The sequence below is a fragment of the Pan troglodytes genome, chromosome 21 (assembly GCF_028858775.2).
Source record: "Pan troglodytes isolate AG18354 chromosome 21, NHGRI_mPanTro3-v2.0_pri, whole genome shotgun sequence".
Lineage (NCBI taxonomy): Eukaryota > Metazoa > Chordata > Mammalia > Primates > Hominidae > Pan > Pan troglodytes.
In genome coordinates this window covers 55,576,093-55,588,005 of record NC_072419.2, presented here as the reverse complement: position 1 = coordinate 55,588,005, position 11,913 = coordinate 55,576,093, and the positions used below count along the sequence as shown (strand labels likewise).

The 11,913-nt window shown below is 46.4% G+C and overlaps 1 long non-coding RNA gene across 1 annotated transcript; it reads left to right on the top strand.

Annotated features, from left to right (window-relative positions):
* Window positions 1-563: 563 nt before the first annotated feature.
* Window positions 564-1,376, top strand: LOC134809182 (uncharacterized). The gene is made up of 2 exons (XR_010154277.1): window positions 564-695; window positions 1,094-1,376. It is a non-coding gene; the product is annotated as an uncharacterized LOC134809182 (long non-coding RNA).
* The last annotated feature ends 10,537 nt before the right edge of the window (window positions 1,377-11,913 follow it).

Genomic DNA, 11,913 nt, shown 5'->3' with positions numbered 1-11,913 from the left:
TCTTCCACCTTTGTCTCCCAAGGTCTGTCCTCCAACCAGCAACCAGGGACTCTATTAAATTTAAGTCAGATCACATCCCTTCTCTGCTCAGAAACCTCTAATGTTTTCTCATCTCACTCAGTGGCCCTACAAGGGCCTACATGACCCGACGCCCTGTTATCGCTTTTTTTTTTTTTTTTTTTTTTTGAGACACAGTCTATCTGTGTCACCCAGGCTGGAGTGTAGTGGCGAGATCGCAACTCAGTGTAATCTCCGCCTTTTGGGTTCAAGCAATTCTCGTGCCTCAGCCTCCCGAGTAGGTGGGACTACAGGCACCCGCCACCACACCCGGCTAATTTTTGTATTTTTAGTAGAGACCAGGTTTCACCATGTTGGCCAGGCTGGTCTCGAACTCCTGACCTCGGCCTCCCAAAGTGGTGGGATTACAGGTGTGAGCCACCATGCCCGGCCGCGCTGTTATCTCTCTAACCCCATGACTTGGTACTCTCTCTCTTGCCATCATCACTGGAGTCACACTGACCTTGACTGTTCTTAGAACACTTCAAGCGGGTTTGTGATGCGGGGCCTTTGCTCCTGCTGTTCTTGCTGCTGGAATGCTCTTTCCCGTATCCTTTTGGCTTGTTGTTTCATTTCCCTCAGCTCTCTATTCAGATGTCTCCCTCTCACCGAGGTCTCTGCGGACCACCTGATATAAAGTAAGAATGCTTAGTCTCCTCCTGCACCCAGCCCTCCGTAACCTCCTCCACATGATTTTCTGCAAGCATTTTAGCATCATCTGATGTGTTATATTTTTATTTATTTGTTTGCTTTTTGTGCACTTCCCCTGACTAGAAGTTAAGCTACATGAGAAAGAGACTTAGTTTAAGTGGTAGGCAGGCTTCTCAGATGACTCCCACTGACCTGGGCATTCACAAACTTGTTTTCACTTATGTAATTTCCTTCCCTGAAGTGTGGGCTGGACCTAGTGACTCACTTCCAATGAATAGAACAAGGCAAACATGATGGGATGTCACTTCCATGATGAGGCTACAAGATACCATGACTTCCTTTCTGCTCACTTTTTCCCACTCACTCACTCCTTTGATAAAACCAGGTGCTATGCTGTGAGCTGCCCAAGGGATAGGCCCATGTGGCAAGGAATGGACCTCAACCAAGAACCCTCAGAACTGAATCCCTCCAACAAAAAAGAGAGAGAGCTTGGAAGCAAATCCTTCCCTAAGCAGATCCTTCCCCAGTCAAGCCTTAAGATGAGAATGCAGCCCCAGCCAACACCTGGACTGTGGCCTATGAGAGGCCCCAAAGCAGAGGACCTAACTAAGCCACACCTGGATCCCAACCTACAGAAATCATGAGTTAATAAATGTTGTTTCAAGCCACCAAGGTTGGGAAGTAATTTGTTATGAAGCAATAGATAACTAACACAGTTTATTTCAGAGGTATCTGCCATGCCTAAGCAGTGTTTGTTGTGGAAAAGTTATGTTCAGTTTGCAAGGAAGCATTTAGGGTGGTGAGTAAGAGCACAAGCTCTGAAGTTGGACAGCCCCGAATTCACATTCCAGCTCTGCTCCTGACTTGCTGTGCGATTTGGGGAGAGTCATTTCACCTCTCTGGACCTCAGTTTTCTCATGCACAAATGTAGCTTCCTACATTCACTCAACAAGTATTTATTAAGTCTCAAGTTTCTATTTCTCCCACATCCAGCACGCATCCAGTTCCTCAGCAAATCCTGTCATCTTCACGTTCAAAATACACGGATAGGCTATACCAATGCTGGGGACTCAAGAGTGAACAAAAGAGATGCAGCCCCAGTTTCATGGAGCTTGCAGTCTAGAGGGCAGAAATTTATTACACAGGTAATCATACAAATATTTAGTTAATAGCTGTGATAAGTGCTGTGCATGACAGATCAGCCAGCTAACTGAGCACATCAGAGATGCCTCATCTCTTGTGCAAGTCAGGGAGGGCTTCTCTGAGGAGGTGGCTGAGGAAGGAGGTGGCTGAGGAGGAAGCTGAGACCAATACAAAGAGTCACTCCAGCAAAAGTCCTAAAGTTGAATCCCATTGGATCCATCCGAGTTACATGCACATTACAGAGCCAGGAAGATGAAAATGCTGATTGGCCAGGCCAAGGTCATACCCCTCCCCAGGAGCCAGGGTTTAGGGTCAGCTTCACCCAAACCGCAGGTACTAAAAATGGTGGAAGAATGATTCTTCCTTGAAAACATTGGGGTGAGTTGTTATCAGAAAAGGTGTAAATGCTGGGCAGAAAGAAACAACAGCCATCCTCAGCAGGACTTAAAATTTTATCTAGAGTTTTTATCTTAGAGTTTGAACCTCACCTTCCCCATGGACGGGCTTCCAGAGCACAACTCCTCCCCGACCATGATAAAATTAGATAAAATTCATCACTCCCACTTTGAGGACACCACTATATTAAAATGTAGCATTTTAGACATTTAACATATATAAAGAACCCTTATTACTCAACAATAAGAAAACAGCCCAATGAAAGAAAGAGCAACAAAATTTTCAACAGACACTTCACAAAATAATACATGCAAATGGCCAATAAGCACATAAAAAGATACTCAATAGCGTTAGACATTAGGGAAATGCATGTTAAAATCATAATGAGATACCGCTTCACACTCATTAGAACGGCAAATATTAGAAAGACTGATCATCACAGGGTTGGCGAGGATGTGGAGCGCATAAAACTCTCACCCAGGGCTGGTGGGAACACAAAATGAGATAAACCACTTTGGAAAACAGTTCGGTAGTTTCTTGAAAAGTTAAATGTACCTACCATGTGACATGACTCAGTCATTTCACTCCTAGGTGTCTGCCTAAGAGAAGCTAAAATATCTGTCCACACAAAGATTTGTACACAAATGTTCAGAGCAGCTTTATTTGTAATCACCATAAATTAGAAGCAACTTAAAAAGTCCATCCACAGATGAATGGATAGACAAATTGTGATATATCCATACCATGGGATATACTCAGCAATTAAAAGCAACACATTGTTGATTTCTACAACATAGATGGATCTCAAAATCATTATGTTGAGTGAAAGAAGCCAGGCAAAAGCATATACGTATGCTGCATAATTCCATTTCCATAAAACCTAGAAAATGCAAACTAATTTATAGTGACAGAAGTTATTCAGTAGTGGAGGGGATGCAGGTAGGAAGGAATCACAAAGGGACACATGGAAACTTTTGGGGGTGATGGATATGTGCTCTATCCTAGTTGGAGAGATGGTTTAATGGGTCTATGTCAAGAGTAATCAGGAGAGTGGCGTGAACCAGGGAGGTGGAGTTTGCCGTGAGCCAACATCGCGCCACTGCACTCCAGCCTGGGCGACAGAGCAAGACTCCATCTCAAAAAATAATAATAATAGGCCGGGCGCAGTGGCTCAACCCCAGCACTTTGAGAGGCCAAGGCAGGCGGATCACGAGGTCAGGAGATCGAGACCCTCTTGGCTAACACGGTGAAACCCCGTCTCTACTAAAAATATTTTTAAAAAAAAAATGTAGCCGGGCGTGGTGGGCACCTGTAGTCCCAGCTACTCAGGAGGCTGAGGCAGGAGAATGGCGTGAACCGGGGAGGCAGAGCTTGCAGTGAGCCGAGATCATGCCACCACACTCCAGCCTGGGCGACAGAGTGGGACTCCATCTCAAAAAAAAAAAAAAGAGTAATCAAATTGGGGCTGGGCTTGGAGGTTCATGTCTGTAATCCCAACACCTTGGGAGGCCAAGGCAGGAGGACTACTTGAGCCCAGGAGTTCCAGACCAGCCCTAGGCAACAAAGTGAGGAAGGAAGATTGTTTTATTTGTTAAGGAAGATTTATTATCTCTGCAAATAATAAAATAATTTCAAAGACCAATCAAGTTATATACTTTAAATATGTGCCACCATCCAGGCACAGTGTCTCAAGTCCTGTAATCCCAACACTTTGGGAGGCCGAGGAGGGCTGATCACTTGAGGTCAGGAGTTCAAGACCAGCCTGGCCAACATGGTGAAGCCCCATCTTTACTAAAAATACAAAAATTAGCCGGGCATGGTGGCAGGTGCCTGTAATCCCAGCTACTCGGGAGGCTGAGTCAGGAGAATCACTTGAACCCAGGAGGTGAAGGTTGCAGTGAGCCAAGATTGTGCCACTGCGCTCCAGCCTGAGCGACAGAGTGACTCCATCTCAAATAAATAAATAAATAAATGTACTATAATTATGCCCCAATAAAATTTGGGGGGAAACTTTATCTGGAGAAGAAAACAAACAGAAAAAGAAATATATTTGGAAGACTATATGCCAAAGAGTTAAGTATAATAATTACCTTCAAAGAGTGGGAAAGGAGACAAGAGCTGTCACTTTAAGTTGTTTACAACAGGCACATATTACTTAATGAGTTTAAGGAAACAAGCAATATTGGTTTTGCCAGCAAGCCTTGGCCCAGCCTTTAGGAGACCTGTCACATGCCCACAAACGACCAGGTTATTCTGCCAAAAAAAGATACTTCCCGAATTTGAGTCAAGGGTTTCTGGGGGCAAATTCCCATCTGAAGACAATGAAAAATGTCCTCCCTCAGAACAAGGACTTTATTTACACCTTATATCTACATTCCGGACTGGGGCCCGCACGGGATGATAGCCTAGGAAGATAATGGAGTCATTCATTTCTGTCAAGGTTAGGCTCCACCTGCCAGCTTCCCATCTGGGTAATTAAACCAGCTGGCAGCTCTGTTATCAGTCTCCGTGGTGTCTGCAGCGCAGAGGAGGGCACCTCTGGACATGGCACTGGCTTCTCCAGAAAGACAGGTTCCTGAGTAACCTCAGGAGAAGCAAACTAAGCCCACGCTGGGTATTCAGGCCTGACTCTGGCTAGGAAGTAGAGCCAAAACCTAGGCAAACATGGCCCTCCTGGCACATCAGGGAGTTGGGAACAGATGTCTGAGCTTTTGCATTTGTATGGTTGCCCAGGTGTAAGCTTCTAACCTCACCCTAACCTTTAATTCTTTGAATGCCACGGGAGTTGCCTACCCCACAGCTAGTCCCCAATGAGCCCCACTTTCTTCCTTCCTCACTAAGACCACCAAGATGTTTCAGGGGAGCACCCCTCTGCCTGCCCCAGAAGGTAAACGTTAACCAGACCTGGCCCTCGCTCCCTAGAGCATGGTCCAGCATCAGCATCCCCTGGGAGTGTGGTGGAAATGCACAATTTCAGGCGCACCCAGACCTGCTGAATCAGAACCTTCACTTTAACTCCCTGGAGATTTGATCGTGTTCATTCACAAATCTGGCTGAACGTCAGAAACGTCTGGAGAGTATTCCATGATACCAATGCCTGGGATCTTCTCCTAGAGATTTTGACTTAATCAATCTGGAATACAACCTGGACATCAGTATTTTTTTAAGTTGTGATGTACACTTAGTAGCATGTGTAAGGTGCACAAACTTTAAACGGATAGCTTGATTTTTTTTTTAAGACAGTCTCACTCTGTTGTCCAGGCTGAAGCACAGTGGCGCGATCATGGCTCACTGCAGCCTCTACCTCCTGGGCTCAAACGATCCTCCTGCCTCAGCCTGCCTAGTAGCTGGGCCTATAGGCATACATCACCATGTCTGGCTAATGCTAAAGTTTTTTTTTAATTTATTTTTAGTACAGATGGGGTCTTGCCATATTGCCCAGGCAGGCTGATCTCAAACTCCTGTGCTCAAACAATCCTCCTGCCTTGTCCTCCCAAAGTGCTGGGATTACAGGCTCGAGCCACAGTGCCCAGCTCAGCTTGATATTTTTTACACATGCGTACACACATGCAACCACCACCCAGATGATGGGATAGAACATTTTCAACACCCCAGAAAATTCCCTCTTGCTCCATCAAGGTAAGGTGACAAACCATCCTAATTTGCCCAGGATTGAGGGGATTTTCTGGGACAGAGGACTTTCAGTACTAAAACCAAGAAACTCCCAAGCAAACCACAAGTTGGTCACACTACTTCAGGGTCTATACTCCAGTGCAGCCTGCAGAGGTAACCACCATTCTGACGTCTATCTAGCGGTAGCTTTAAGAGTTCCCTGGATAATTCCAATGCGCAGCCAGGGCCAATTCTAGTGTGTATCACAATTATCTGGAGCCCTTGTTAGAATCCATTGCTGGGCCTCACCCCTAGACTTTCTAATTCAGTAGATCTGGGGTGCAGCCCCAAAATATGTTTTTGTCTTTGTTTTTTTTGAGACAGAGTCTCGCTCTGTTACCCAGGCTGGGGTGCAGTGGCATGATCTTGGCTCACCACAACCTCTGCCTCCCAGGTTCAAGCGATTCTTCTGCCTCAGCCTCCCAAGTAGCTGAGACTACAGGCATGCATCACCATGCCTGGCTAACTTTTGTATTTTTAGTAGAGACAGGGTTTCACTATGTTGGCCAGGCTGGTCTTGAACTCCAGACCTTGTGATCCACCCACCTCGGCCTCCCGAAGTGCTGGGATTACAGGCGTGAGCCACTGTGCCCAGCCTAAAATATGTATTTCTAACAAGCTTCCCAGGCGATGTGATGCAGGTACAGCTGGTCCCAGCACCTCACTTTGAGACTTCTGGCCTGAGCCAGTCACAGTCATTCTACTCTCCTTGCCAATGACTGGCTTAAGCTTGAAGCACACGACACACATCTGGCTAATGAGATGTGAGGAGAAGGCTGCTAGGACTTCTGGGACCACATTCCCAGAGAGTCTATTAAAATGGTACTCCTGGCTTGTGCCACACGGCAGCCATTGGCTGGGGTGAGGGGTGGGGGTCGGAAGAATGGGCTCCTGGGGAAAGATTTCTCCACTGATAGACAGATGCCTGGAAAGGTACATGCTCCTCTTCCTTTGAAAGTTCAGTTATGTCTGGGTGTGGTCGCTGGCATTGTGTCCTTGACCTTGTGACCTTCACACAACAAGCCTGGGGACAGCACACCAACCATCCAGGATGGCAGGGAGAAAAGTGGGAGAGATCTTGAGCCCTTGAAGAACTTGTTGAAATGGTGGATCAGCCAACCCTAAATGGTCCTCCTTAGGAACATCTCTCAAGCTCCACCACAGACCTACTGAACCAGAATCTGCATTTTAGCTGAGAAGCATCCAAAAGCACTGCTCCAACTTACACAGCAGAACACATGCTTTGGATTTTCTGGGCCTTTCTATTTAGCCCCATGTACTTTTTTTTTTTTTTTTTTTTTTTTTTGAGATAGAGTCTCACTCTGTCACCCAGGCTGGAGTGCAGTGGCGTGATCTCGGGTCACTGCAACCTCCACCTCCCAGGCACAAGCAATTCTGCCTCAGCCTCCTGAGCAGCTGGGATTACAAGCGTGTGCCACCATGCCCAGCTAATTTTTGTATTTTTAGTAGAAATGGGGTTTTACCATGTTGCCCAGGGTGGTCTTGAACTCCTGACCTCAGGTGATTCGCCGCCTCAGCCTCTCAAAGTGCTAGGGTTACAGGCATGAGCCACCACGCCTGGCCCCATCTACTAATAGCTGCATGAAATCATATTATTAATCATGTGAAAACAAAAAATCACAGGCACTACATACAGAAGCTCCCTAGCCAATTTTTCCATGCGTCTCATTGGCCAGAACTAGGCTGCATTCATTAGCTGCAGAGGAGGTTGGGAAGGTGAAGGTCTGGCCTCATCTGCTTCTGTCATGGGAGAAGGAAGCAAAGACCCAGGAGGGGAAAACAACTGTTGGGTAGAAACCATCAGTATCTACCACAAATAAGTATTATTAATGCCCATTTTCAGAGTAAGTCAAGGCTCAGAGGTGTGAACTCACTTGCCTAAGGTCACACAGCTAAAAAGTACCTGCCACTTTGTAAGAAACTGGTGTAAATTTTTACAAATGAGAGGGCTGAGTCAGTTAGTGCATGAAATGGGCCTTGAACCCAGATTCTGTGAAGTTCAATATGGTGATATAGCCACTTCCTCAAGTTGCCTTCCTTTTGCCTTTTGTGTGTGTTTATATCTTAAGGAAGATTTTTTTGGCTGGGCACAGTGGCTCATGCCTGTAATCCCACCACTTTGGGAGGCCGAGGCGGGTGGATCACCTGAGGTCAGGAGTTCGAGACCAGCCTGGCCAACATGGTGAAACCCCACCTTTACTAAAAAAATACAAAAAATTAGCTGAGCATGGTGGTGGGCACCTGTAATCCCAGCTACTTGGGAAGCTGAGGCAGGAGAATCGCTTGAACCCAAGAGGCAGAGGTTGCAGTGAGCCAAGATGGCGCCATTGCACTCTAGCCTGGGCAACAAGAGCAAGACTCCATCTCAAAAAAAAAAAACATTTTTATATATTTTTTAAAGACAGAGCTAAATCAGGGAGCAGTAAGGTACCCATGTGACTTCCTGAGTGGCTAGCCACAGAGAGAAGAGATGAATGCCTGATACAACTGGAATTTTCCCAGCTGCTTCTGTATGCCACCCAACCCAAAACGCATATGGAACCATTAGACACACAGGCAAATGTTATTTTCACCGTTTTCTGCCAAATGTCTAGCTGGCTCCACTGATAAATGATAAAGCTCAGGGTGGAGCCGGGTGCTTAACTTTCTCTGATGGTTCACTTTCCAGCTCAATTTCCCTTCCTGGCAGAGAGTTTGGGAAACTGGAACCCCATGATTTAGAGATGAGGAAAATTCCTCCTAAGCAAATGAAGCATGTTGAGTGTTTATGGAAATGTCTGGAGTTTGACATTTTTATTCTACTTTAACATGAGTCCAGCTCTGATAAGTGTTTAACTGATGTCTGTTATATGTGTCTGAGGCCCAAGTTTATCATGAACAAGTTTTTCAGCAGCTGGAGAATGTTGGACACAATTCTGTGTAGTGTTGCCGAGTTCATTCTCATCTCTGAGCCTTTGCACTTTCTGTCTCCACTCCCAGAATGCTCTTCCCTTTCAGATTTTCTTGTGCCCAGCTCCTATTCATCCTTCAGATCTTGGCTCACATGTCACATCCTCAGAGAGGCCTTCCCTGAATACTGTAATCAAAGTAACCCTCTAGTAATTTTCAATTTTCTTTCCCATTCCTTTTTTTTGAGACAGGGTCTTGCTTTGTTGCCCAGGCTGGAGTGCAATGGTGCAATCTCAGCTCACTGCAACCTCTGCCTCCCAGGTTCAAGCGATTCTCATGCCTCAGCCTCCTGAGTAGCTGGGATTACAGGTGTGTGTCCCCACACCTGGCTAATTTTTGTGTTTTTCGTAGAGAAGAGCTTTCACCAAGTTGGCCAGGCTGGTCTCAAACTTCTGGCCTCAAGCAATCCACCCGCCTCGGCCTCCCAAAGTGCTGGGATTACAGGTGTGAGCCACTGTGCCTGGCCTGTAAATCTCTTTAATGTCTGGGAGGCTGAAACACAAGAATTGCTTGAACCCGGGAGGCAGAAGTTGCAGTGAGCTGAAATCACACCACCACACTACAGCCTGGGCAACAGAGTGAGACTATGTCTCAAAAAGAGAGAGAGAGAGCCTAAGGAGAGAGGACATCTAAATAGAACATGTTTCGACGTTAGCTCTTCATGCACATGTATGTTCATCACAGCACTGTTCACAATAGCAAAGACATGGAATCAACCTAGGTGCCCATCAGCAGTGGAATAAAGAAAATGTGGTACATATACACAACAGAATACTACACAGCCCTGAAAAAAAATGAAATCCCCAGGCACAGTGGCTCACACCTGTAATCCCAGCACTTTGGGAGGCTGAGGTCGGTGGATCACCTGAGGTCGGGAGTTCGAGACCAGCCTGACCAATATGAAGAAACCCTGTTTCTACTAAAAATACAAAAATTAGTCAGGTGTGGTGGCGCATGCCTATAATCCCAGCTACTCGGGAGGCTGAGGCAGGAGAATCGCTTGAGCCCAGGAAGTGGAGGTTGCAGTAAGCCGAGGTCACCCCACTGCACTCCAGCCTGGCGACAGAGCGAGACTGTGTCTCAAAAAAAAAAAAAAAAAAAAAAAGAAGGAAATCATGCCCTTTGCAGCAACATGGATGCAGCTGGAGGCCACTATCATAAGCAAATTACCACAGAAACAGAAAAACAAATACCATATGTTCTCACATACACATGGGAGCTAAACATTGGGTACACATGGACACATACAGATGAAACATTAGACACCAGGGACTACAAGAGGGGGAAGAGAGGGATGGGGCAGGGGGTGAAAAACCGCCTACTGGGTACCTTGCTCACTACCTGGATGACAGGCTTGAGGGGGAAGAGAGGGACGGGGTAGGGGGTGAAAAACCCCCTACTGGGTACCTTGCTCGCTACCTGGATGACAGGCTCAGTCATACCCCAAACCTCAGCACCACGAAATATATCCTTGTAACAATCCTACACGTGTACCGCCTGAATCTAAAGTAAAAGTTGATATTTTTTTTTAATGTGCTCTTGGGTTAGATCTTAGACCATAACAAGGATATTAGTAGGAAAATTGGCAACATTTGAATGAAGTCTATAGAACAGATTGGTTATTCTTAAAGTATGGTGTTTAAGACCCTTTCAGGGGGGTGCAAGGTCAAAAGAATTTTCTTTTTTTTTTTTTTTTTTTTTTTGAGGTGGAGTCTCACTCTGTCACACAGGCTGGAGTGCAGTGGCGCCATCTCGGCTCACTGCAAGCTCTGCCTCCCGGGTTCACGCCATTCTCCTGCCTCAGCCTCCTGAGTAGCTGGGACTACAGGCACCTGCCACCATGCTCGCCTAATTTTCTGTATTTTTAGTAGAGACAGGTTTTCACCGTGTTGGCCAGGATGGTCTCGATCTCCTGACCTCGTGATCCGCCCGCCTCGGCCTCCCAAAGTGCTAGGATTACACGTGAGCTACCGCGCCCGGCCAAGAATTTTCATAATGATAGTAAGACTTTATCTTTTAACATTCCCCTGTGACATTTGCGTTAAATGGTACAAAAACAACAGAGGGCAAAGCTGCTGGCTCCTTAGCATGAATCAAAGTGGTGGCACCTAATTCTATTAGTAATCACTGTATTCTTCACCCCTACAAGCCCACAGTAACAAGAAGAGAGCCAGTTTCACTTAGAAATGTCCTTGATAAAGCAGTAAAAATTGCTAATTTTATTGCATGTCAACCCTTGAATACACTTTTAAAATGTGTTTTTAAAATTCTGTGTGAGGCCAGACATGGTGGCTCACACCTGTAATCCTAACACTTTGGGAGGCCGAGGCAGGTGGATCACTTGAGGTCGAGAGTTGAAGACCAGCCTGGCTAACATGGCGAAACCCCGTCTCTACTAAAAATACAAAAATTCGCTGGGCGTGGTGGTGGGCACCTGTAGTCCCAGCTACTCAGGAGGCTGAGGCAGGAGAATCACTTGAACCCAGGAGGCGGAGGTTGCAGTGAGCCGAGATCCCGCCACTGCACTCCAGCCTGGGCAACAGAGTGAGACTGTCTTAGAAACAGTCTCAGCTGAGCATGGTGGCTCACGCCTGAAATCCCAGCACTTTGGGAGGCCTAGGCAGGCGGAGATCGCTTGAGCCCAGGAGTTCAAGATCAGCCTGGGCAACCTGGCAAAACCCATCTCTACAAAAAAATACAAAAATTAGCCAGGCGTAGTGGTGCATGCCTGTAGTCCCAGCTACTCGGGAGGCTGAAGTGGGAGGATCACCTGAGCCCAGGAGGCAGAATTGCAGTGAGCCGAGATCATCCTGGGCCACAGAGTGAGACTGTCTCCAGAAAAAAAAAAAGAAACAAACAAAACCAGAATCTCACTCTGTTGCCCAGGCTGGAAGATATCACTTCTATGTGGCATCTACACATATAAGTCAAAGTCATAGGAGAGAAGCAGAGAAAATTGTTTTCAGGAGATATTGATCAAAGGGTACAAATTTCCAGTTAAACAAGAGGAATAACTTCAAGAGC